Here is a 26,899-nt window from a genome sequence, read left to right on the forward strand (position 1 = left end):
CCTGGAAGAGGTACCAAGACAACAACCTGCCCTGCTTGCTGTAGTACCACATGACAGTGGTGCGGTCAGAAGCATCCCTTGACGGATGGCAAGAGGACCTTCAGGGCCAGATGAATGGCCTGCAGCTCCAGTAAACTGATTTGGACTTGACAGTCAGATGGAGACCAGAGTCCTATGATCTCCATCTTTCATGGCCCCCCATCTCCCAAACCCAGCGGTGACACATCCAACACCACTGTCAGCTCTGGGTGGGGAAGGGAGATGGTCCTGCTGCTCCACAAATGGCAGATGATCAGCCACCACTGCAGATCTCAAGTTGTCTCCTCCAAAACCTGGGTGGTGTCAGAAAGGCTGCATTCATTCTGGCCCACTGGAATTTCAAGTTCCACTGCAAAGCATACATATGCTACCTGGCACAGGTGACAAGGAAGTTGTATGAGTCTAAGACGCCAAGACGTCACAGAGCCATCCTCACCGTAATCCAGGGTCAAGCTTGAAACATCAGGATCATGGCCTGAATGTTTTGGACTCACTACTACAGAGGCAAAGCTATGAACTCCACCGTGTCTAAGATTGCTCCCAATGAAAGGAAGTCTGAGGGAATCAGGTGGGACTGTGGTTTGTTTACAGTTTATTCCAGCTATGTCAAGAGTTCTGCTGTTGTCCGGAGCTGGTCCACGTCTGACTGTGGCAAGACCGCCTTGAGCAGTCAATCTTGATTGGAATCCAGACCTCCAAAACGGCCACCGCCATCACCTTTGTGAACACCCAAGTGGTGCTGGTATAGGAAAAGGGGTGTACAGCAAATGTAAAATGCACATTGCCCACCTTGCACGACGGGTATATGAAAACATGCATCCTGCAAATCCAATGACACCATCCAGTGGCCCTGGTCCACACCAGATAGGCTTTGCGCCAACATGATCATTTTCACTTTGTCCTTCCGTAGGCAGAATTTAGTGGTCGAAATAACAGGACCCCATCCTTCAGGATCAAGAAATAGTGACAGTAACAGTCCCTGCCTATCTCCTTGTCTGGTACTCTTCTCTATGCTTGTGTGAAACTCGTTCTGGTGTGGGAGGAATAATGAGTGGGAAGGAGAAAAAAGGCAGGGCATAGCCTTTTTGAACAATTTGCAAAACCCATATGTTGGATTTGATAGATCGCCAACCTGGGAGGAAGTGCTTTAACTACCTCGCACTAGATGGGCATGCGCTGCTGAGGACAAACTAAAGCAGTTTGTTGGCCGCTGTAGCACAGAAGGAAGGGTTAGGAGACTGATGCCCCTGTTGATCCGCGCTCTGCCTTCCTGTCCCACAACCTCGAAAGGATTGCGCTGTCTGCTGCATCACTGGCTAGGCAGGCCGTCTCTCTACACACCAGCCCTGTGGAATAGCCTCTCAATTTCAAAACTGATGCGGAATTGCTTAGCAGGTGTCAACAGCCCCAAACATCATGCTATAGCTCTGCTGTCTTTAAGGCATTCCAAAGTGGAATGTGCCTTCTCTTAGAGGAGGCGAGACTCGAGTACTCCATGTATCACATTCAGGCATGTCTACAAAGGAATACACTGGCACGGATTACCCTGTCAAGACAATCCATAGTATGCAGACCTTCACAGATAACATAGTTAGTCATGCCCATCAATTATCATCTGGCCAAAGAGGCCTTAAAATCCACCAAGATTGCCAGCAAGATCTCTGAAGTAAATAAATCCCAAACGCCAGGAATATTGAAGGTAAGTTGGATTTATTGTGAACAGAGTTTTCCCAACTGCCAGTCTCTAACGCTCCTCAGCTTCTCCACCAACATTCTAAGCTGAACTCCCAAGAGTTCCAGGGTGGAACCATGACCCAAGCAACACAGGGGAGGAGCAAACCATTAGAGTGGATAGATAACAAGATAGAGAAAACTGAGGACAATAAAAGATAGAGATAACCGTGAACACGTATCTATTTATAACACATCTCCCTTATCACAAATGATTATAAAAAAAACGCTAGTGAGAAGCAGAAGGAAGGAGGGAGAAAAAGAGGAAAGGGAAAGAGCCAGAGAAAAGAGAAGGAAAGGAAAGGAAAGAAAAGAAGAGAAGAATGGAGGACCAGGGATAGGAGAAAGCACAAAAAGTAGCCTAAGGTAACATAGTTATTTCATATCATAATCCCCATGCCATTTGGGTACATAAACTTTTCTTCCACTGCGTTTGACATTTGCCGGGGTACATGTTTCCTTTGCACAATCATTATTCCTGTTATCATCGTCTTGCACAAAATATGGAACCAACCTATCCATGCTCCACATGCGTCCATCTTTCATGACAACATATTTCTTTACTTCTTTTATTGTTTCTGGACCAAATAATTTATTATACCTGTTTTGGCTAAGGCCAGGTTTCTTGATCCATACGCATTGTCCCACTTTCCAATTACGACGAATAGGACCCCATTTGTTGTCGTAGATTTGTTTGTATTTCTTTTGATGACACCTTATTTTCTCCCGGACCACTTGTTCATCGAATTCAAAAGAGTTGTTTTCAAACAACCAGTTTGGCGTAAGTTTAGAGCCGGGTTTACGCCCTCTCAATAAACAAAAAGGAGAGTAATTGGTCACACTGTTAGGAGTAAACTGATACGACCATAACATGTCCTTGATAGATTGGACTATAGGCTTCTGAGCGACCATTGCTAATTGCAAAGCATCTTTGATAAGTCTATTGCAGTGTTCCTCCAACCCATTAGCATGTGGGCAGTATAAGTGAGTGGAAATATGTTTGATGGCCAGACTGGGAAGGAATTCCTTCATTTCCTCTGACACTAGTTGGTCACCATGTCAGTTATGAGAGTGTTGGGTATACATTTGTTGGCATACACTTCAGACAGAAAACAAATTATAGTTTTTGTGTCTACCTTATTAACAAACGTAATGGCAATCCATTTGGAAAAATACTCCACCAAAACTAAAATGAATCTTTCTTGCAGACATGAGATTTGTAAAGGACCAATAATGTCAAAAGCTTGTTTTTCCCAGGCTTTCATAGGAATCTGCACCGGTTCAAGAGGTGCCTTCCTAGTGCTTTTAGACTCCTCCTACTTACTGATTCCTCAATCATAGTGTCCATATGGGGGAACCAATATCCAGAACGTAATTTGCTTTTAGTAAGATTTCTCCCTAGATGACCCTCATGAGATATTTCACTAATGTGGCTTCTGAGATTCTCCGGGGGTATGATCTTGTAAGACTTATATACATTGCTCCCAACCAAAGACAGTTCCTCCCTTACGTTCCAAAATGGCTGCATTTCACCAGGAAGATCACCACATTTCTTGGGCCATCCTTTTCCTCTAAATTCCACAACCACTCTTAACGTGGCATCCCCTGACATGTGGCTATCCCAATCCTCTTTTAAAATAGCAGGGATGGCAACCTGTAATCTCTCTAAATCTTCAACAGCATCCTCCACTTGTTTATTTAGAGGTAGACGAGAAAGGAAATCTGCAACTAGATTCTTAACACCCGGTACATATTCCATTTTAAAGTTGAAACTTTGTAACGACACCAACCATTTGCTGGTTCTGGGCGTAGTTTTCACAATGTCTTTTGAAGTAAATAACGAAACCAAAGGTTTATGGTCCATTTTGAGAACAAAAGGTATTCCCCATAAAAAATACTTGAAGTGGTTAGTAGCCCAAAAACATGACAGAGCCTCCTTCTCAATAGTAGAATAATTGATTTCAGCCTCTTTCAAAGTCCTAGAGGCAAAAGCTATTATTTTTTCTTTGCCCTCTTGTATTTGAGAAAGTCGCTCCGATGCCCTTATTGCTGGCATCGGTGGTAAGGAAAGTGTCCATTGTACTATCAAAATTTCCAATACACGGAGCAGAAGCAATAGTTTTTTTAATGACCTTGAACGCATGGTCATGGACTGTAGACCAACAAAAATTAGATCCTTTTTTTAAGAGATCTCTTATGGGTTGAACTACATTTAAAATGTTTTAAATGAATTTTGACATATACTCTGTGAAACCTAAAATGACTTCACTTCTTCTTTGTGGTTGGGAGTAGGGGCTTCTAAAACTGACTCAATAAGGTTCATTTTAGGTTTCATGTCTTCACTGGACAAAGTGTGGCCTAAAAAATCTACAGAAGCCACCCCAATTTAACAATTTTCTTTCTTAATGGTAAAACCAGCTTCACTAAGCTTGGAACAAACAGCCCTCAAATTTTTATTGTGATCTTCTTCATCTGAACAATAAATGAGGATATCATCCTGGAAACAAATGGTTTTTTCCACTCCTCCCAGCATATGCTGCATAATCCTCTGGAAAGCCGAAGCCGCAGAAGCCAAGCCAAACTGCATTCTTAAGAATTGATATGTACCGAAAGGAGTGGTAAAGGCAGTAAGGACCTGAGACTCCGGATGCAAGGCAACCTGATAGTATGCCGAGGGAAGGTCCAAAACATAAAAGTATTTAGCCCCTTTAGTGATGGATAGCATCTCATTTATTTTGGGTAACGGATATCTGTCCATCCAAATATTAGTATTTAGACTCAAGTCCACACACATGCAGATGTCATTTTTTTTTTTTTACGTTACCACAATGGGGGCCAACCATTCTGAACTTTCGACCACCTTTATGATACCTTGCCCCTCTAATTTTTCCAGTTCTCTCTTTAGTGGTTCACGGATCACCAATGGAATAGACCTTGTCTTGTGTGCAACAGGCACTGCATTGTTTTATAACTTAATCTTGTTTACATAGTTTCTTAACATGCCAATCTTATCAGTGAAAACTTCAGAGAATTCCTTACAAATGTCCACCGCTACCAAAGATCTGTCAATAAGTAAAACTTGTTCATGGTTATTGGGGCCTAGGGTAATTACTAAGTCTTTCTGAAGTCTCCACCCTAATAATTTACTTCCCTTCTCCGTGATGTAGACCTTGCCAACTGTGTGTCTGTCTTTAAAGGAGAGTCACATTTTCACCATTCCTTTTAAAGGAATGAGATCCCTGTTATATCCACCTGGATGTATATCTGGCTTTTCTAAAATGCACTCATCTTCCTTGAACATTTCCTGGAAGGTATCTTTATCAATTAAAGTATAAGGGGAACATGAATCAGCGAAAGCGTTCACTTTTCTCCCATTCAAGTGTATTTCACAGACTGGGTATCTGATTTTCTCATCACACTCTAGACTATGTACTTGAAAAACAAATTTCTCATCCGTAAACTCTGTCTTGGGCCGTTCATGTATGACATGTATATCTTTACTCACTTCTCTTGACTTGCACCACTTGGCGAAATGACCAACTCGATTGCACTTTCTACAATGAACCCCAATGCCAGGACACTTTGGGAAATTTGCAAGATGATTGACATTTCCACAACGATAGCATTTAACATTTTCATTTTTCTGCTTATTTTTAACATCTGTGTATGTATTCTATACCTTACATACTTTGTTCTCATCTTTAATTTCATTAACACCTTTATCATCACAAATTGATTCTTTGTTAACCTTCATTTCTTTCACACAAAAGGCAGTGTGTTCAATACTTTTGGCTATAGAAATAGCTTCATCTAGATCGGGATTTTGCGTCAACAATCTTTATTGTACTTTGTGGTCATTGGTACAACAAACCAATTGCTCTCTAATGAGTGAATCTGTAAGGACACCAAATTCACATTTAGCAGACAACCTTCTCAAGGCTGCAATATAAGATGTGACCATTTCATTTTTTCTTGTACCCCTTTGAAAAACTTGTGTCTTTCCATAACAACGTTTACTTTATCCTTAAAGTGGGTACCCAATTTTCTTAAAGTGGTAGTGAAAATATCAACATCACCCTCCTCATCAGCAGAGTCAGCTAAATCTTCATACACTTTTCTACCATGGATTCCTAAATTATGTAACAAAATATGCTGTTTTCTAACAGAAGAACATTTTTCTCCTCCTATAGTAATTAAATAGGAATGAAGTATTTTGACCCATCTGTCCCAGGGAATTTCAGGTTCCCCTTCATCATTTAAAAAAGGAGGGGATTGATTCATGTTTGTAATAGACATGGCAGTAATATGTAACAGGAAACACAAAAAAAAATACAATAATTAAACACTTTTAAAGTGACAATATGAATACGAAAAAATCTACTCAAACTCCGACAATAGTATGCCGGTGGAAATATCAATATGCAAACTTGACACAATAAATAGATAGGCAGATAGAATAACTAGTGCTATTACAGAAAGCTTATAAAACCAGCACGCGCATAGTTTATGAAATAAATAGCTGGTTCAATATTTTATAAGAAATTGGAAAGCTCCAATACTGCAGGCAAAAATTAAGCTGTGCCTGTCAGCGTAGAAAATTAACAATAGCCAAGGGACCTAATGAAACAGAGTCAAAGATCCAAATAAAATAAAACATAAAGTATGAGCTGCAGGCAAATCAAAGCTGTGCCTGTCAGCATGAAAACGAGGGGACAAAGAAGATGGAAGAGAGACTCACCCCAGTAATGCACCTTGAAGAAAACGCTGCTCTTGAGGCAAACCGCTGAAGAAAGAAAAAAAAATAAAACACACCTCAGGGAGTCAGCGCTAAAGGTAATCTCTTCACACAGCGCCGCTGCACGCTGAAGAAAAACGCCTCACAGAGACAGCCCTGGAGAGAAAAGAGCACATGAAGCCCATAACATTAATAAAAGCGGAGAAACTACTCCAAAGGCAAACGTTAAGGAACGCCTCCCTGAGTAAACGCCACAGCAGGAACACTCCTGACAGCGTCGCTAGGTAGAAAGCAGCCACTGACGAGAAATGCCTCAAAAAGACGCCGTCAATCAGGAAATTCTTCACACGCCGGAGCCGGATGATGAAGAAGGAACACAATACCACGAAGTGAGAGATGCTACTCCTGAGGCATGAGCAGTTGGAGACCGCCTCACGGAGTCAGCACCACAGCTTGAACACTTCCCATGAATTCCAGGGCATGAATGAAGAAAGGACGCTCCGATGAACACTCCAGGCATTAGGGTTCCACGGTGGAATACAAGGCTCGCACTGGTGAACTTGCCTCAACACAGCAGCGCACTGCTACCTTAGGAGATGGGTACCTTGATTGAACTTCGGGAGCTGAAGAGGAGAAGCGCAATATAGATGGCACCAGGGTGAAGGAACATGAGGACCGACGGAAAACAGCTGGTCCGGAGAACAAAAAAACTGCAGGTGCCCTCAGCAGCAGGTAGACTGGCACAAAAGCAGGAAACAGGGGTGGAAACCTCAGCTGCCCCTACACAACAGTCGTCAAAATGAAGTAAATAAATCCAAAATGCCAGGAGTATTGAAGGTAAGTTGGGTTTATTGTGAACAGAGGTTTCCCAACTGCCAGTCTCTAACGCTCCTCAGCTGCTCCACCAACATTCTAAGCTGCACTCCCAAGAGTTCCAGGGTGGAACCATGACCCAAGAAACACAGGGGAGGAGCAAACCATTAGCGTAGATAGATAACAAGATAGAGAAAACTGAGTACAATAAAAGATAGAGATAACCGTGAACAGTATCTATTTATAACACACTCACTGTTCATGTCTCAAAGGACATGTTTGTAGCAACCCAACAGGCAGACGGAGTTCACCGTTTGAAATGCCAAACAAGAGAAAACATTTGCTCTTGGATTCTCTATTTTGAGGAGCAAGTGGAAATGAGTTAGGATTCACGTTAATAGTCTAGGCGTACAATGAGGCTCACTGCAATGGGGAGCTTGGTGAGAAAATCCAGGCCACCAGGCACCGGTCTATGACTGTCCACTTGACTGTTCACAGGTGGGCAAGAACATGGTTTTGGCAAGGTAGCAATCAGAGTCTCTGTGAAGACATCATTAAATACAAGCATTGAAAATGCAATAGGTCTCGCCTTTGATCAAGTTAAAGCCATTTGCTTTGCTAATGGTATTGTATAGCAAAGCAAATGGATTTAACTTAATGAAAGGCGAGACCTATTGCATTTTCCAGACCGCCTGTGTGAGGGCACACTATGCTAAGCACATATTTTTAGTTTATTTGTTTGTAAGCCATGCCCTTAATACGTTGGCCACGCCTCTTTGAGAGACCCCCTCCCCCCAGTTTTTTCATCTCACTTAAAGCCCTGGGTGTAGGGATGAAGAGCTCGTAGGGTGAGTTTGGGAGCGAGATGAGGGTGACTGAGGGAGAGCTCTGTGCAGACCCTCTCCCAGGCCCAAGGAAGTCTTTCCATCTGTGCCCCATTGAAGGCGGGTGTTTGCCTTGGGGCTGGGGTCGTGACCGTGTGTCTTGCCAGGGGCTCTTCTGTGAATGTTGTTTCAGGTGGCGGAGCTCGGGGGGGGGGGGGGGGCTTTAATGAGCTCGATCATGCAGCAGACCTCTGCTTTCTGTAATGGATAAAAACATTTTGAGCCCTCTCGTAGCCCCCTGCCCGTTACACTTCCCCCCCGCCCCCCACCTCCCCCACCACCACTCTCCGAGTCTCTTCGGCCGCTTTCATCACGGGGAATTCAGTGTTTTCATTGAAAGTAGAATGTGCAGAAACAGCACATTTCACTGAAGCGCGAGTGCCCGGGGGGTGGGGGTGGGGGGATTGTGCGGGAGCAGGCACTGCGCTAACACTGCCGGCGCTGCACCCGTAGGCGGGCACTAAACAGGTAGTGCGTGCACAGCGATGTGAGAGTAGGCACTGTACTGTGCTTCTAAGGCAGGTGCTGTACTCGGTGAGCCAGCCCAGTACTACTGTCCCTAAGCAGGCTCAGCAGCGCCTGGTGTTGTGTTATCAAGATACTGCACTTTGCCGTGGCACTGCAAAAAGTGTGCATTTTATTTGCTAATCCTGCATTGCACCGAGCAAGCAGTGCACTTACTGGGCAGGCACTGTCCTAACAAGAAGGAACTGCACTGCGTCTACTAAGCACACACTGTACCTCTGGTGCAGGCGTGGAGCTGACACCACACTCTGTGTGGAGTGTGCAGATGTTCAACACTCACTGAAGCTGAGCAGGCACTGTGCTCACTGCACATGCGATGCCCTCGCCCACTAGGCGCTGCCCTCGCCCACTAGGCACTGTGCTCACTTAGCAGATACTGCGCTGAGCAAAAACTGGTTTCAGTCACTGACAATGCAGTGTGCATGCCCAGCACGCCCTGTACTAGGTGAACAGATACTACACTGAGCGTGCACTGCACTCACTGAGGACACATTGCGCTTCGCGGGCGCTGCATTCGCTTGACAAAGAGGTCTGGCTTCTTTGAGGAGGAGGTTCACTCACTGGGTAAGGCTTACACTCAGTGAGCAGGCTGTGTACGGAACAGGCACTCAGTGAGCATGCACTGCTTTCACAAATCAGGCACTGCAGGCAGTAATCGAGCACGCAAATGAGCTGGCACAGACAGGTACCTGCACTGAGCAGGCACGTCGCAAGGGTTGCACTGAGCAGGCACGTCGCAAGGGTTTCACAGAGCAGGCATTGCAATCAAGAGGCGTTCATGAACTTTTAATCCGGCACCGCCCTCATTGAGCAAACAGTGTGCCACGCAGGAACGAGCAGGCACAGCAAAGCGAAAACAAAGTAGGCACTGAGAAAGCACTGCGTGGGCAGTCTTCAAAGTCTTGCAGGCACTGTTTTCATTGAGCAGAGTTAGAAACCGTACTGGGCAAACACGGGTATGCACTGAGACGAGCAGGCACTGCACGTCGAATATTCAAATTAAGTATTGAGCAGGCCTTGCAAAGAGGAGGTATCAGGTGTTGTTTTTTACCATCACTGGAGTACTGGACAGGCACTGTGCAAAAGAGGCATCAATGGAGTACTGAACAGACACTGTAAGGAGAAGGCATACCGAGTATGTACTGTACAGCTGGGAATCGATGGAGTACTGAGCAGGCACGGTACAGACGGGCATTAATGGAGTACTGAGCAGGCCTTGCAGAGAGACCTCACAGCGCTCGCCTGCCGCGCCAGAAACTGTCCCGCGAGTGGTGTGTGGTGCGCACGCGACAAGCCCGTCCAGCGAGTGGAGTGCAGACACATACAAACACATTGCCCAGCCGAATTTGCCATCATGGCCCATAGAAATCTAGGAGGACAATACCGTTCTGACACTAGGACGAGTTGGTCGGGGAGTTTGAAACCGGAATAAAGAAACAGGTTGTGAAAAAAGATCACGTGATGCCCGGACACATTTGCTGGTTGCATTGGCATTGGGGGGCTGGCTTCACGAGCTCATGGCAGTGTGCGCTGTGCCAGAAACAAAGATGGCGTCGGCCTGTCCACATGGGCCGTCCTACAAGTGGACAAGGCGGTAACCGAGAAACCCGCTTTCCAATCACGCACCATCGTTTAACATAAACGATGACGCGAGCCAATGGAAAGAGGGGCGGGGCTTCAAGTATACTTCTGGAATCGTATGGATTCCAAAAGGTACTCGCATGGCGAGAGCAACGAATGCGCGCTGCTAACGCCAGGCGAGACCTAAAAAGTAAGGGCTCAGATGTAGCTGGTCTATGCTGCAGAATTGCTGTCAAAATATTTATTTTAGTCTCAATGGAGGGCAGCTCGAATTCTAGTATCTCGGCTCAGCAAACCACTACTGCAGATGAAGTACTCTCTTCTATTGGTGGCCCATGAAGAAAGTCAAGCTCAGTCTCAGGAAAGGTATGAAGCCCATTGAGGTTCTGTACTCCAAGGTATAAGGCATCGTCCGTATGATGAGGGGATAGCATTCTATCCCATACACCATCGTCATCATCAGGGCCAGAAAATAATGGAACATCTGTTAATAGCTGTGATGTGGTAGAAGCATAGCATTAGAGTCAGAATGCATTTACCTCTGTAATCTCATAGAACTACATCGGTCAAGATTAGGACAATGTCACTTTGGGATCAGACTGCCACAGTCCAACTCACCTGGTAAATCAGGATCCGCAGAAACGGAGATAGTCCATCCTCTCACCTCTAGGATAACCCTACACACCAAAAATATATGAGAGGGCGATATGCCTTAAGGGGAAAGGAGGAAAAGAAACAGGAAGATGGAATTGGTTCAGAAGTAAGTGTAGCTCTCACTACCGTATATGGTTATGTCCTTCTTGGAGAAACACCCGCTCATAGATCGGTTTCTTGGTTACATGTTCCAGTCAGATGGTTATTAAACATCATCAATCCCCTTAATCCTCCTGGAAAAGGATTAACGTATATCAAAATTATTCCTAATAGGTAACATACAAGAGAACATGGGACAAACCGGAGCTGGCTTCTGAAAATCCTTCTCCCTGGTAGGAGGATCAAAACAAGCACCGTGGCAACGGAGGACGCACTTCATATAGGGCGTGCCCCTGTACCACATGGCTTCTACAATGCACCTAATGCCGACATCTCGCGCATAACAACAACAAGGCATGAAAGGAGGCCGTATCACCAGATGAGCTCCCAACAATAAAAGTAAGTAGGGATTCTCAAAAGGTACAATGAGCACCTAACGGAAAAAGCATACATACCCATTGGGTGCAATACTCAAACATGCGCGATATGCCTGGCGGCTAAGGGAATTGGAGGGACTATGCCTAGGGGGGTCAGACCATCACAGGAGACCAAACGAAGGAACAGACAGTGCAGTCAGAACGGGTGGTGACAGTATCCCCCCCCAAAGGCCGACTAATGGTCTGTGGTTTAGTGGGGTTATGTGCATGGAAAATCGTGCAAGGCAAGGGGCGTGCACATGATTGGAAGGCTCCCAGGACCACTCCTTGGGCGGATAACCCATCCAATCAAACAGATAGAACAACTTCCTCTAACGTCTCCTGGAGTCCAGAATTCGGTTTACCTCATAATCCTCATGTCCTTCAACAACCTAGGGAGGGTGAGGGGGGCTGACACAGACATGGGCTTTGGCACTGGATAATCCCTCCTGTGTGGTACCAGTGTCCCAGGGGGAGTGATGGGGTGGGGGAGCGTGAACCAGTATGTATCATGAAACCAGAGACGAAGTCTATACCAGAGTTAGAACGGGCCTGTTAACGAGTCCCAATAGGACAGACCATTTCAGCAAGGGACTGCTGGCAGTAACCCGACTGGAGGCCACTGCAGTTCGGTGGGGCCTGAAGCATACCAGAGGGAGCCAGAAGCACACCGAAAATTTGCAGCTTGGCTTTTTACAAGGACTTGGTCTGTAGCGGGCTGATCAAGGGCCAGAAAACGTGGGCCACGTCAGGAGCAACAGAAGTATCCATTCATGCGTCTTGCCTTTGGAGTCAGAGTGGCGTGGTGGGGGTTAAGTCCCAATTTACTTTTTTATGCTTGCATCTGCACTAAGATACCGGAGGACTTCAAGTGGAAAGTGGAATGGTCGTGGGAGCAGTCCTGAGACGGAGTCTGGGCAGTGACAAGGAGTGAGAGTAGGATGTACGCAAAGATCACAACTATTTTCTGTGTTTGATGACATATAATTTTGCATCCTGGTCCCAGACTGCTTTCGGAAGCACTTGTAACAGAACTTACAGTTGTTTCCCATGCCCAGTCACCAAAGACACATCTCCTGCGGGCCCATAACCGACACTGAAATCTGCTACATGCAGTCACAGAATGGCTTGAAACCTGTTGTTTTCAATGGGGCCATTTTTCCCTAGCACACTGTGGAAATGTATGGAGCTCAAGATCTGCATCAGAAGAAGTGGTAAGAAAGGAACTAATGTCTGCACGCATGGGTGGTGCTTATATCTGTTCCTCTCCTGGGGCAGTATTGAGTCAATGCAGAGCTACACTACGCCACCTAGTGGCACACAAGGGTGAGGGGGTTGCACTACTAAGAAAAAAATCTCCATATACAATGTGGCATCTGGGGATAGTCTATGGTGAGGTATCTGCAGTTAGAAATATTCATCAGAACGAGTATCAACCAGAAAGAGCTTTACCAAAGGTACTTTTTCCTCTGATGGATACTCCTAATTGTAGACTCTTGACCTTCTGAACAGAAACCACAGCACTACCTTTCAAAAGGTGAAGGTGTAAGAAGTGTACTTACATCAGTAAGTCTTGATGGCCGGGTGTGCAAAAAGGCCCTCCTTGCAGATTTTATTGCCTAGACAGTAATGCCTGGCAAAGGTGTTTACTGGGACCCATGTAGCAGCCTGGCAGATGTCCAACACCTCTCACCAATGATGTTGTAGTGGCCTTGGCTCTAGAGGAATGGACTCTGGTGGTGGCCCCTTATTGGCCAGAGCACTGCATGTCTAAATCCCGATGGCAATTGCCCGGGACAAGTTTTGCTTCTAGACCACCTTTCCTTTCTTATCACCAGCAAAGAAAATAAAACCTGCATCATCCACCTGCTGACGTTTCCTGTGCTCGATGTAAAAGCTGAACTATTTGGGTTCAGACGATTAAGTCTCTTCTCCTCTTTAGAGGAGTATGGCAGAGAGAAAAAGGTAAAGAGGGTGATGGACTATCCCACACAAAAGGACAATATCACTTTCAGGAAAAAGGGTGTGCACATTTGCAACACCAACTTAATCATGAAGAAAGTGGTATTCAGAGGTTGTGCGGACAACGTCCACAGTTCGCAGCCACAGCATGCAGAAGTAATTGCAATGAGACATGCCATCTTGATGGTTAATAATCTCAGCGTAAAACTGTGCATGGGCTCAACGGATATGCAGGTTAAGAGGTGTAAGGACCAAATTATAGTCCATTGAGACATGATGAAAGGTGCAGGAGGAACATGTAATGTGTTTATTAGAGGGTCTCACATACAAGTGGTGACTTGAATACACTTCTATGTGAGACCGTCCAATAGACAGATTACAGGTGCTGACATGAATAACAAAGGCTGGTCAGGCAAATGTAGAAAGGCTGAAAGGGCCATCAAACTGTCTTTGAAATTCCCCAAAGTAAAGCATTGCTGGGGCCGAGCTAGAACAAATAGCAAAATATCCAATAGTTTGGCCTTCAGAGGGTCAACTTGACAGTCACTGTATCAGGTCACAAACTTTGCACAAAAGCCAGAATAAACAGATTAGGTAGATGCTGAAGCAGCAGGCTCATGCTCCAAGATTTCTGTCAGTAAGTTTGTCTCTATAGTAGGCAGCTGTAGGTCTAAAGCTTCTGCTGCAATATTGATTACTACCTTGAAAGAGCCACTCTCCTCAGTAGGGAAGCCCAACAGTAGGGTCCAACTCCATCTTAGGCGAAGTATCAAGGCCACTGCTATTCTGTACATCAAAGAATAGGCCAGCATCAGTGTAATGAGTGGGTGGCAAATTATCTGCCTAGGAATTGTCATCTTCATCATGCAGAACATTTGGAGCTTTTGAATGCACCCTCTGGTGCACTTTCAAGCTCCATGGCTCAGAGAAGGCCTCCAGATTACTGCAGGACGAGAAGGCTTCGTTACACTGCCCTCCCACTTACCCGTTTTGTGGAATGGACACTTTTCCATCCATAAAAGGTCAGCACACTTGCGTGAATTATAGCTTTTTGGGCTTTAGTTGGAGTGCACGGATAGGGTCCAGAAAGAAAATGACGTCAGCACAGCTGGGTGGGGCCTATAAGCAGCCCAAGCCATCACTTCTGGGGCGAAGTGGAGCTGACACAGATCCACACAATGCCACCTACTGGTGAAAAATCTGCAGCTAAATAGAGTAACCGCCAGAAAGAGCAGTACTATGGGTAAGTAACTTGTTTGTCACTATGTATACTGTAATTTTAAAGTTTAAAAGAAAATATATATATATTAGGATTCCGGGATTGGTAATGTTTCGGAGGCAACGGATTTATCGGGTTCCGGGATGGGAATGGGATTACGTTTAATGGAGAGGTTTAGGGGAGTGTTTTAGTATATAGTTTTAGCGATTAGGAATGAGTTTTTTTGTCATGCTGGTTAATGGTTTTTTTAAGGGTTAAAGGATAGGTTAAGTTTTGGCGGCAATGGCATTGTAGGGTTCAGGTGTAGGAATGTGTTTAGAGTTAAGGGAAGTTTTAGGGTTCTGGGGAGTGTTTTAGTATATATTTTAAGTTTTTAGGAGTCAGGGATGGGTTTTTGTTTCATAGGTTAATAGACGTTTTAGAGTTTATGGATAGGTTCAGCTCTTGGGTAATGACATTTTAGTGTCCAGACTTGGGACTGAGTTCTTAAGAGTTCAAGGGTAGGAATGTGTTTAGGATTAAGGGGAGTTTTAGTAGTGTTTTAGTATAGGGTTTGATGTTTTTAGAGTAGAGGGATACGTTTTTGTGTTCAAGGTTAGCAGAATGTTTAGGGCATATAAATCAAATCAAATCAAAACAAGCTTTATTCGATTTAGGATAAAATCATAAAAGCACATAATACAAACATTTTTAAAGATAAAACAGGGTCAACAACATAAGCTTATTTGATCATACATTCAAGATAAAATATCATTAAAAAGATTCAGATCATAATAATTCGGGAACAGATTAAGAACATGAGGATTGCATAGATTTTCTAAATTTAATTACTAATATTAAGAAACTTGAAACTGCATGAATAAGGGAATCATCTTCTAATAGCAGTAATTTCATGTATGCTAATTTACAGGTACGAATCCCCCATGCCCTCAGAACGGGTAACAGAAGAGCTCTACGCGGGACTTTGTAAAATACACAAAAAAGACACAATGTATGTCCGATTGTCTGGAGATATCATCACATGGGCACAAAGGAATTTCAGTGGACCAGTCATTACAGAGGGGAAAAGTAACTAAGTGAAAAAACATGCCTAATATGAGGCGAGTCAGCAATGTGCGTGCATATGGGCTCAATTCTGAGCTAAGATAATATTGGAGACCCTCACACTGAGTAATTTCCTGAAACCGGAGTACAGTAGGTTTCATTTTCTCCTTGTCCCATCTTTCCATTACCCGGTGGTCAAGAGCCAACTTTTTCAAGGCGGCTCTCGATAGCCCATCCAAGCTGGGCGGGTTATCAAAGAATTCTGGGTGTCCTATCTTTACACAAAGATTGTTCACGTAGGAGAGCCACCTAATATTGGCCATTCCGTTCATTGTGAGACAGTCAGTAATTACTTCCCTATTTAAGGATGTCTCCTCTGTCACCCAGACCTTATGCCACAGTAATAGAGGGGAGATGTTAACAATGTCACTAATGTAGGGAAGGCCTACTTCTATATGGGTCATGTAAGTTGATGAAAATTTAGAGACTCCTAGTAAGTGGCAGATAAACTGATTCTCACAGCTTTGTAGCGTCTGCACATTTTCTATCCCCCAGAGCCCTGCCCCATAGGTGGCTGAGGAGACAGCTTTGGCCTTATAGATTTGTATTAGTTCCATAGCGGGCTTCCCCCCAATTTTTGCAGAAAAATTGTTCAGGGCTCCCGCAGAACGTAAAAAGGCTAATTTCCTTGTTGCTATTGCCGGCTTCCAGCTCCCCCTCCTATCAAAAGTCACACCTAAATAACAGAATTTCTCAGTGGTTTCAATTTTGTGGGCGTCCAGATAAATAGAACAAGGTGCACTTCTAAGGCCCCTGCCACAGACCATGTTGTAAGATTTAGAAGTGTTCACCTTTAATTCCCTATCCCTCATAAAGGAGGTAAATTGAACCACCGCCCGCTGTAGACCTATCCTAGTACGCGACATAATTGCCGCGTCGTCAGCATAGAGTAATAGGGGCACTGAGGTACCCTTTATGGCGGGGTAGTCATATTGAAAATTACTTAGGTGTTCTCCAATAGAGTTAATGTAAATGGTAAACAACAGGGGAGCCAATATGCACCCCTGTCTGACCCCACGCGAGATAGGGAATTTATCTGAGCATTCCCCCAGACATCCAAATCTGACCCTTGCCCCTGCGTCCCTGTAAAGTTCACGAATAAACGTGATGATTTGGGCATCAAGGCCCAAAGAAGAGAGTGTGTTCCAGAGGAATTCATGATTCACACAATCGAACGCTGAGCTTAGGTCAATGAAGGAAATATATAACTTTTCGCTCTTCGCTTGAGTGTACTTTGCAATAATTAAGGCCAGGTTCAAGCACTGCTCAACCGTTCCCTTGCCCGTCCTAAAACCGTATTGTAAATTAGAAATGGCCTGATTTTCAGTCTCCCAACTCTGGATCCGGTTTAGGATAATCCTACCGGCCACCTTCATCAGTGCATCCAGAAGAGAGATTGGCCTATAACAATTTGGGTCGTTTCTGTCACCCTTCTTGAATATTGGCACGACAGTAGCGTCAGGCCAAGATGTCACAAATCCCTGTTGGTTAGACTTGTTTAAAACATTGGTAAGTAAGGGTGCCCATAAATCCATCTCTGCCTTATAGACGTCGATTGGGACACCGTCGGGACCCGGAGCCTTGCCGGGTGGACTGTCCTTAATAGCTTTAATGACCTCTTGGAGGCTGAAAGTAATATTCAACGGAAAAGCATTTCGCTCGCCTGGTCCGCCGGGGTCCATCAAACTGAGAGTTAGCGAAGGAGGACAGTGCCCTACAGTCGAACTATTATATAACTGCTTAAAATGGTTCACCCAGGTGTCCCCTGGGATAGCCACGTCTAAGATATCTTCCGCTCTGCTTTTCAGGTAAGGGGCATTTACCACTTTCCAAAATAATGTACTATCGCGTTGTAGCGAGGCCTCACGTAAGGCCGCCCACGCCTCCCGCTTAAGGGTGGCTTTTCTCGTTTTAATGGTCAATTTGTAAGCTCCTCTAGCTTGACGGATTAGGTCTTGGTTTTTTGGTTTAGTCTGTAGGGACTTTTTGAGAGAAGTCAAAGCTTTGGTGCATTTATTATCAAACCAACCCTGTGGGCGCTTAGCTGTTTGCCTATGTTCTCTAAATAAAAGATCTTTTACTGTCCGTTGGATATTAGAAAAGGCAGCCACGACTTTATCAGGCTCCATGTCAGCTGTTAAACATACATGAATATCCTCAAGAGACGTCGAAACCAAGCTCTTTAGGAAGCCAGCTGGCTCAACTTTATCCCATTTGACAACATACCCATTTACAGCACCGAGATTAACCTTGGGGGCATAATTAGGGTTCTTCTTGGGTTGACTACGTTCTCCCATTGTTTTTACAGAGAATGATATGGGGTAATGATCTCCGAAGAGAGCCTTTCCAGTCTCCCAGAGGGTTATGCAGCCAGCATGGGCCGGGGACATTAAGGTAAAATCTATGGTGGAGTTACATCCTCGCCCACTGAAAGTTGGTTGAAACGGAACGATCGGGCTGCACAGTTCGTTTACAAAGGATAAATTCAAATAGAACATCATGTTATTTAGGGAGTTGCCTAATTTTGAGTGGGTGAAATGGGTAGGGCAGTCTTCCCCATAATCTGCTAGGCCGCACAAACCAGTTGCAGAAAGGGGGCAGACAGTGCAATTAAAGTCACCTACCCAGATTAACACCTTCTCACCTACAAGATTGTCTATTAAAGATATTATGCTATTTAGAAGGTTGTGAAGAACGTGCTCTGTATGGATAGATGGTACGTTATTATAAAAATTAATTAAAATTACATTGACAGAGCGGGGCCCTTTAAAGATCAGGACCTGATAAAACTCTGCGTTAAGACACTTGTTGACCCTGAGTTCCGCAGTTGTAGCCACATAAGTACAAAGGCCTCCTTTACTCCTGCCCTGCTTACTAATAAGTGCGGGCGAATGAAAGGTTTGGAATCCTATAATGTGGATTTCCTCGGTCGTCCAGGTTTCCTGCAAACAGGCTATGGTATGTTTATTAATAACATCCAGCCATGCTTGCTGGTGGACCTTTTTACTCAAACCTGCCACGTTCCACGTAATCAGGCTGTAAGATGAAAAACCCGGCCTAACTTCCGTGGTTGCTACACTGGAGCTTATACTAAAGCTAATGTCGCTGGGTAAATGTTGTGTCGTTAATAGCTGAGGAGTCACAATGGAGGAAGAAAGCCTACATTCCCTATTGGTTGTGCTAGCACCGTCAAGCGCCTGTGTCCTTGTTACCCCAGTCCCCTCTGTTTCGCCAAATATAACTGGGTTGTTTAAATCCGGTGTATTGACATTGTCCATAATAGGCTTTGGGTTAATGGGGTCAATCAATGTTAGTGGTCAATCGACCATTTCTAGACCGCTGAATCGGTTATGTGTGGGAATACCGGACCAAGGAACCCAGCGAGTGCGCTCATGGTTTACCTCCCTCATCGTATGTGTCCCACCCCAACTGTCCCAGTCTCTACCCAGGTGTCGATGCCCCACCGTTTTCCAAGAATTGTCATATTGGGGATGGCAGGGACCCATTGTCTGCCTGTGGCTGTCATGGTCGAAATAGCGGGGACCCATTGGTTGCCAAGATGGCTCTTGGATGTTTGACAACCTTGGTGGGTAAAAGAAGGAAAGCCGTTTGATGCTTATTCTTCCACTTTCACATGATTTTTCCCATGCACAGATATGGTCGACTGCTCTAGGATCATCAAAGGTTACCACGATGCAGTCGCCTGGCAGTGATTTCCGGCCTTGGCCCACCCAGGTGGTTCTACGTACCATAAGGATCCTGTAGGACCTTGTCGGTGGGACAGGGCAATTAGTGTTGAGCCAGAATTGCACTTTATTCTTTAGGGACCATGTGGGTTCTGAATTATAATCCAAGAGTTCAGGGACACCTGTCATTACTGCCACAAGGGGGTAGGCTTCCGGGGGCAAGTCAACAGGAAGTCTGGGCAGTTGATCTACCCTCATACCACCTGTGTCAGAAACTGAGGGTGCCGTTTTTGAAGCTGTCAACGGGCAGGTCGAATTTGTTGAGACTTGAGCATTTTGTACCATTGTTTTTTGGGGCAAGGTACTTGCCACTGTTGAGGTGGCGGTGTTTTTAGGGGCGGGTTTTACTGGACTATTAATTTTTGAGTTAGTAGATGGAATTAATTTTTGTAATGGGGCAGTAGGAGTAGAAATACGATTTTGTGGGGGTGCTGATTTGGCTGGATTCTGAATCTGGTTTTTTGCTCGTGGAATTTGTGTCCCTAATACCTGCTTAGTCTTATGCAGATTTAAAAGATTGGTCAATTTATTTTCTATTTTCGTTAACCTAAGTTCTATTGGGGTGAGTAGTGATTTCAATAGATCCGCTATACTGTTTAATGACATCTGTAAGTTATCAGACCGGAGTGGGTCTCCACCACTAGGGACATCAGTCAATGAGGCCACAAAGATGGGGTCGGAACTATCGTGTGCTGAGCGGTGTAATATCGCAGAGTGAACTACTTGTACCTTTCTCGAGTGTAAGTTCTCAGTTGAACTAGGCCTAGAAACTGATTTATTAAAAACTGGTGTATTGGGAACTAGGGAAGGCTGGTTTATGTCTATCTTCCTTTTCCTCACAGCACCCTCCCTCCTCCCTCTATCTCTTCTTGTTTCGTCTGGTGTAACTTGCGAGGATAGCTGTGGGGATTGCGGGAGGAGGTCGGGGGATTTTTCCAGATCTGTGCTGGTCTGTAGGTCTGATAGCGGAGATGCAGATAAATCCACCATGCTTGGTAAGCTACGCCTACCTTCATTCAGTGACCTAGATTCAGGAGCAGTAACTAGCTCAGGGGATCTTACACTCGCTAGAGTACCCAAGGAAGATCTCTTGGTGCAAGGTCTAAAGACACCCTACCCTCCATAAGGCTGATACTCTGATCAATAAAAGAGTTTGCCTTAATGATAAAATCGTCCATTGGTCCTAGGAGGTTACCCACCCCTCCCGCGGCCTTTTTTTTCCTGCCTCTTGTTAGCACCATTGGATCAGTGGGATAAATGGCTTGCCGATGAATATATAGAGGGGCAGGTGTGTGAACCCCAGGGAAGTCCAGCAAGACAGGACAAATGAAGGGGGGGTGGCCCGGTCCCAGCCTCCACCGTCCTCGAACGGCCTCAAACGGCCCGCCCTTTGCCCGGGCTTAGCCCCGGGCGCTCCCGCGCAGCAGGGAGGGATGGCAAAAATATAGTTAGAGTGACGCGCAGGGGGCGGGGCTGAGAGGGAGATCGGGCCAGGTGTTTTCAATCGGCCAGGCAGGGACTCCTGGGACACGGAGTCCCTGCTGAAACGCTTGCAGCCCTACCCAGTTCCCCAGAGCACCACAAGCCTCACGGACACAGCGCAGTTCTCCCCAAGGTAATGCTGGTGAAGCGGGACCCGCGAAGCGGGTCCGGCGAACAGTTGATGGTAAAGGCAGGTCCCCAGTAGGCAGAGAGCAAAGAACAGCAGCAGGGCTTCCTCTTCAGCAAAGCGTCCCAGTGAGGAAAGGCAGGCAGAATCCTTTTCACACACCGTGTGCAGGGGGCGGGGCTGAGAGGGAGAGCGGGCCAGGTGTTTTCAATCGGCCAGGCAGGGACTCCTGGGACACGGAGTCCCTGCTGAAATGCTCGCAGCCCTACCCAGTTCCCCAGAGCACCACAAGCCTCACGGACACAGCGCAGTTCTCCCCAAGGTAATGCTGGCGAAGCGGGTCCGGCGAACAGTTGATGGTAGAGGCATGTCCCCAGTAGGCAGAGAGCAAAGAACAGCAGCAGGGCTTCCTCTTCAGCAAAGGGCATATAAAAGGACAGATTTGGGAGCAATGGGATCAGGGGTGGGAATGGATTTTGAGGTAACATTAATTTTTGGGTTTTGGGGAGTGTGTTAGTATTGATGTTAGGTTTTTGGATTTCAGGGATCAATTTTATGCTTTACAGATTAATTGAATGATTAGGACTTCGGGATGATTGAGTTTTGGGGGTGGGGTAATGGTTCTTAGGTTCCAGGGGTGGGAAACCTTTAGGGTTCAGGTGAGGGTTTTAGTATAGTGTTTTAAATTGTTAGGGTTCAGTGATTATGTGGTATTATTACGTACAAGCTTAGTTGTAAAATTATGATTCTATTTATTATGGTTATTATGTCATTAATTAATATAATCTATGTTACTATAGACAAACATAATTACATTATTACAATTATTATACCATAATTATTATTAGAAGTATTATTAATATGTATGTTACTATTATTACTTTAGTGATATCTTTGTTTTTATTAGTTTTAAAATAGCATTAAAAGTGTAACTATTATTAATGTTTATTATTAAATGTATAATAATTATGTACATTTAAGTAGTACAATTACTATTCAACCTAATTATATTCAAGTTAAAATCAGTATTAAAAAGTAAATATATGTATAACATGGGGTGGAGGTGTGTGTACACTAAAAAAATGTAAATGATAACTACCATAAGCGAGGTAAATGCAGTCCCGATGTAAAATCCCCGATAACCTTACTGTGCTATAATGACTCCTGATGTACTGGTATGCAAAGTAATAACGGATATTCAAGTGGTCATATTAGCTAAGAAGAGTTTAAGAGTTTGTGATAAATCATCTCAATGCAGCCCCAGTGATCATATTTCATCTGGTAGCATAAAGGTGCTTACTTTCGTTCTCAGACAGGGGCCTGTTTGCATATAGTGAGAACAACAATTAAGTCAGCCTCCAAATGACCTGAAGAACATAAGAATCTTTTTTTTTTATAACACATTTTATTGAGTTTTTGGTGCATTGCATGTCAACAAAAAAGTACAACCAATTGTCTTACAAGGCCATTTCACCTCGACACAATCAATGTATCGAACTACACACACACATCAAAGAAGTTTCCCAGCTCATCTACAGCTATCCCCAACCTCTTGTCCAAATATTCCGCATTTGTATATACGGACCTCCATGTCCAGGATTTGTCTTGTCATGGCGATGGGTTCAAGTACAATACCTTAGTACCTACCCCATGCTGACAATATCTTAATATATTTGGTCGGACAGCCTCTTGCTGCATAGATCGGGCTTTCCAAGAGCATGCAGTGGTCAAGCCCTCTGCGCCACTCCTCCAGTGATGGGGATTCCATATCCTTCCAGTGGTGGGCTATGTCTTGCTTTGCCACCACCAACTGTAAGTTGTAACTAGCAGAAGAATTGGGTGTGGTGTAGGTGATATTTCTCATGAAGTTCCTGGTAGGATTTAATTACCGCCCCATGCATCAGATCTCCCAACACAGTGGAGATATCTATGAGATTACACACACAGAATCTCTCGAACACCCCCACCTGAGCCAGTGGCTGTCGCTCTCAGAAGCATGTCTCCCCATCAGGCACCCTTCCCAGTTCAGTGGATCTTTCCACATCTTCAGTACTAATCTGGAAGCTGAGAGGAGTACTGGGTCTAGTTGCCCTCTATGCAGCAAGTGTGTTATCGAAACCCAGTTCGATGTCCTGCATGTCATATAGCCATTCGCTTATGATTAGCAAGTAGGATGCCCTATATTAGGATCTCCATATCTGTGGTTGCAATTCGTCAATCAGAAGTGGACTGAAAGCACTTGAGGAGGGCTACGCGGGGCACTCCCTGTTATCACAGGGGATTCCAGAGAGAGGAGTTAACCTTATCAAAGAATGTGCTTGGTATATCGAAGAGGAACTTGTGTTGAGTGGTAAAGAAAGCAAAGTAAGGTCACCATTTTAAAGATTTCAGATCTCCCCAGGATCAACAGGGATAGGCATGACCAATATTGTGTGTCTGCTACCATTTTGTCCATCAAGGGCCTAATATTATGCTCCCATGCCAAGCTAGCATTTGCATGCCCCCCTCCCAGGCCAAAATGCAGGGTGATGCATTAATCGTGAATAGGGACGACATGGAACTGTTAATGTGCAGACATCTGATCAAAGAGTCTGAGGATTTGAAGGATGTGTGGGCCTAACAACGCAGGGTCAGTCATAAGGATGAGGACAATGTCCGCATATATGACCACCCTATCTGAGATTCCGGAAACCCACTCAAAGTCACCTGGGCGACTATACGGATCCAATCTGCAAGTGGCATGATGGCAATGGGGAACAATAGAGGCAACAGAGGGATTCCTTGGTGGGTGCCACACTGTATCAGGAATTGGTCAGATGTCGAGACCCCCACAAGGACAGCTGCCGAAATATTAGTGTAGAGGAGCTTGATGTACCTCATAAACGTAGGTCCGAAGTTTAGCCTTCTAAGCAGGGTGAACAGTTACTCCTATCTTACCGAATAAAACGCCTTTACAAATTCCACCACAAGGATCTCCGTCAGTCTGCCAAGGCTGTCCACCAAAGCCAGAGCATTGTGAATCCTTTGCACATTGTGCTGTGTGGCTCGTTCTGGGATAAAGTCAGAATGGTCCTGCCGTACCAGGGAATGGATCACTGTACCTAACTTATCTGCCAGGGGTTTAGCCAATATTTTGACTTTTATATTCAGAAGTGATGTAGGCTAATATGATAAACATGCATCCGACGATCTTCTCCGCTTGGGGAGCACAGCTATTTCGGAGCGACCCACAATCTACTGCTTTCTGAATAACCTCTCTCAAGGGGTCTATGAGTTTGCCTGAATACGGTTTAAAAATACCGCTTGCCACTTTTCTAGGTTTCAAATGACCAATGCAGCTGATAACTCGGATGCAGGGAGGTCATGCTCCATGGAGTCCCACTCCTCCCCCGATAGGCCCCTCAGGGTAGGTCTCCCAGGAAACTTTCTGTTTCTGACAAAGGCTTCAAAGACTCCATATATGCATGGGAGTAGAGAGAGGAGTAGCGATGTGCGTGCTGTTCAGCGATAGCTGCGCCCCCTTGTAATGTGTGCCATCCACCCAGGCCAGTAATATAAGCAGAAAGGGAATGATGTGCGAAGGATTGACAAAGCTTGTTTAGCACTGCGCTCAACTTGCCTCCACTCCACCCCCACCATTGATATATATGCGGCTCTGTGAAGTCATTCATGCCCGTTTTGTCTCTCCGCTTAGTATTTGGTTGAGCATCATCTGGGAGCATGTAATTTCCCTTAGTATGTCTGGTGGGCGAGTTTTGAAATAACACACCTCCTGCTTTAGGATTCATGCTTCCAGTTCCATCACCTCTCATTGCTGTATGCGCCCGTGAACCGTTTGGTAGCTATTAATTTTACCCCGTCGACCTCCCTGATGAGCGTTCTACAACCCTCCTCCCGCAGCAAACAATTTCACTGGGGAGGTAGTGGGGGGCAGTAAATTCCAGGGTGTCTCTGTAGGTCACTTGCGTGTTGGGGAGCCAAACTATATCTGGGACCTGAGATTCAGAAATCAACAAACTCCCAACTTCATGTCCCCCCTTTCCTATATTTTGTGGGGGCGACGCCAACCGGATATCCAAACAACCGTCATAACAGTGGTTAATCTCTCAACTATTCTCCCCTAGAAAAAAAAAGTTACTACATTGTGTGATGAGGGGGGAAACTTTGCTTGTGAACGTAAAGTCTCTTCTCCTTCTTGTGTCACCCCAAAACAAATATGCGGTCCTCCAGGACTTAAGATCTACTAAATTTTGAGTTAGTCCCCTTAATCCTTGCAGTTTCTGCCTCGAGAGTTTGCAGTCGGTCTGGTTCTGCTTGGGTATGGCCCTGTCTGTCCAGTGACTAAGGTTTTCACCCCTCCTGGGTTCATGTCACCGGAAGTCATCTTGAGTGCAGGGGATATGTGTTCTGTCAGGACATGCCAAATGAGAGTGGTTCTTATTGCGTGGACGAGTTCCCAGCCATCCGGATACCGAGTTTCCAATGGTGATGCGGGATTGTTACCAAATAGCGGGGGAATATTTGGTCGGGTCACTTTTCTCTCATCTATCCACTCCCATATCTCCTCAGGAGTTTCATAGAATGAAGTGCAGGCCTGAAAATGACCACAAGTTTGGCAAGGTAGAGGAGCATCTAACGGACATTAAAGCTAGGTAACTTCCAGTTGGCCTCCATGAACGACTGATGGTGTTGCACCATTCAGGTATAGTCAGGAAATATCATGATTCTGTGCGACTCATGCATCACAGATTCCCGTGTACGGCTGAATCGTAGGACAGCTTCTCTGTCATGATAGTTAAGCAGCCGGGCGAGCTGGGGCACCTGGCGGCAGCTTCCGTGCAATCGCCATGTGCGCCGGCTCCACCGCAAAGCATAAGGATAGTGTTCCGAGGGAGGAGGTGTTGTAGTCATTTCTCTACAACCTCTTCCAGGGATAGGTTTTTGCATTGCTCCGAGAAGCCTACTACAAATAAGAAATTATTTCTGCAGGCTCTGCCTTCTGCATCTTCAACCCTTAATGTCCCAACTTAAGAGAATGGAATAGAGGAGAATAGATGTCTACATTGTAGCCATTATTGTCTTTCCTGCTCAATATACACTACTCCTTCTTTTATGATATGTTGCACTGCACGTTACGTTACCCCATGTCACTTATCGAAGTCACAATCAATGTTTTCAACCTTCTGACATCAGTCAGCCTGTGAAACCAACATTATTGGCAATAGCTAGCGAAAAATAGTTCATATTCTTTGAGTCGACTAAGATGGTAATTTTTCACATGCTTTACTGAATTCTGCACCAGGATCAAAGCCAGCTGAAAAGGGAACAATGTAGTCAAAGAGAGAAGCAAACAAAACTCCTTCATTGACACATGATTCAAAGCACGAGTTGGCAGAATCGATGAAAAAGAGGTGAAAACACACCTTTTATTTGAGGTCCCACCAATGAATCCGTCTTGAACGCCACTGTCCAGGTCCTTCCTGTGCTGTCGCTACTTGACCACGATGGTCAGCCACCCCATTGTCGCCGGAATTTATGGTAAGCTTTTGTGCTGAGTGTGAGCGTACATTCAATAGTGTATGTTGTTGTATTGCAATGCTATATGTAACAATAATGAGCATACACATTACCTACATGTACATTATGACAGCTTCACAACAAATATATGTATATTGAGATGAAAATAAGTAGTACTTACCTGTATCCACGCCACCATGGCCTCTCTCCATCAGGACTCCACTGCCAGGACATTGCCAGTAGAATGGGAACATCTAAATCAGCT

General features: G+C 45.1%; 1 protein-coding gene across 1 annotated transcript in view; it reads right to left on the reverse strand.

Annotated features, from left to right (window-relative positions):
• The window catches only part of PI4K2A (phosphatidylinositol 4-kinase type 2 alpha), a 188,346-nt gene that overhangs the window by 21,864 nt on the left and 139,583 nt on the right, over positions 1 to 26,899 (reverse strand). The window lies entirely within an intron of this gene.

The sequence above is a fragment of the Triturus cristatus genome, chromosome 1_2 (genome assembly GCF_964204655.1).
Source record: "Triturus cristatus chromosome 1_2, aTriCri1.1, whole genome shotgun sequence".
NCBI lineage: Eukaryota > Metazoa > Chordata > Amphibia > Caudata > Salamandridae > Triturus > Triturus cristatus.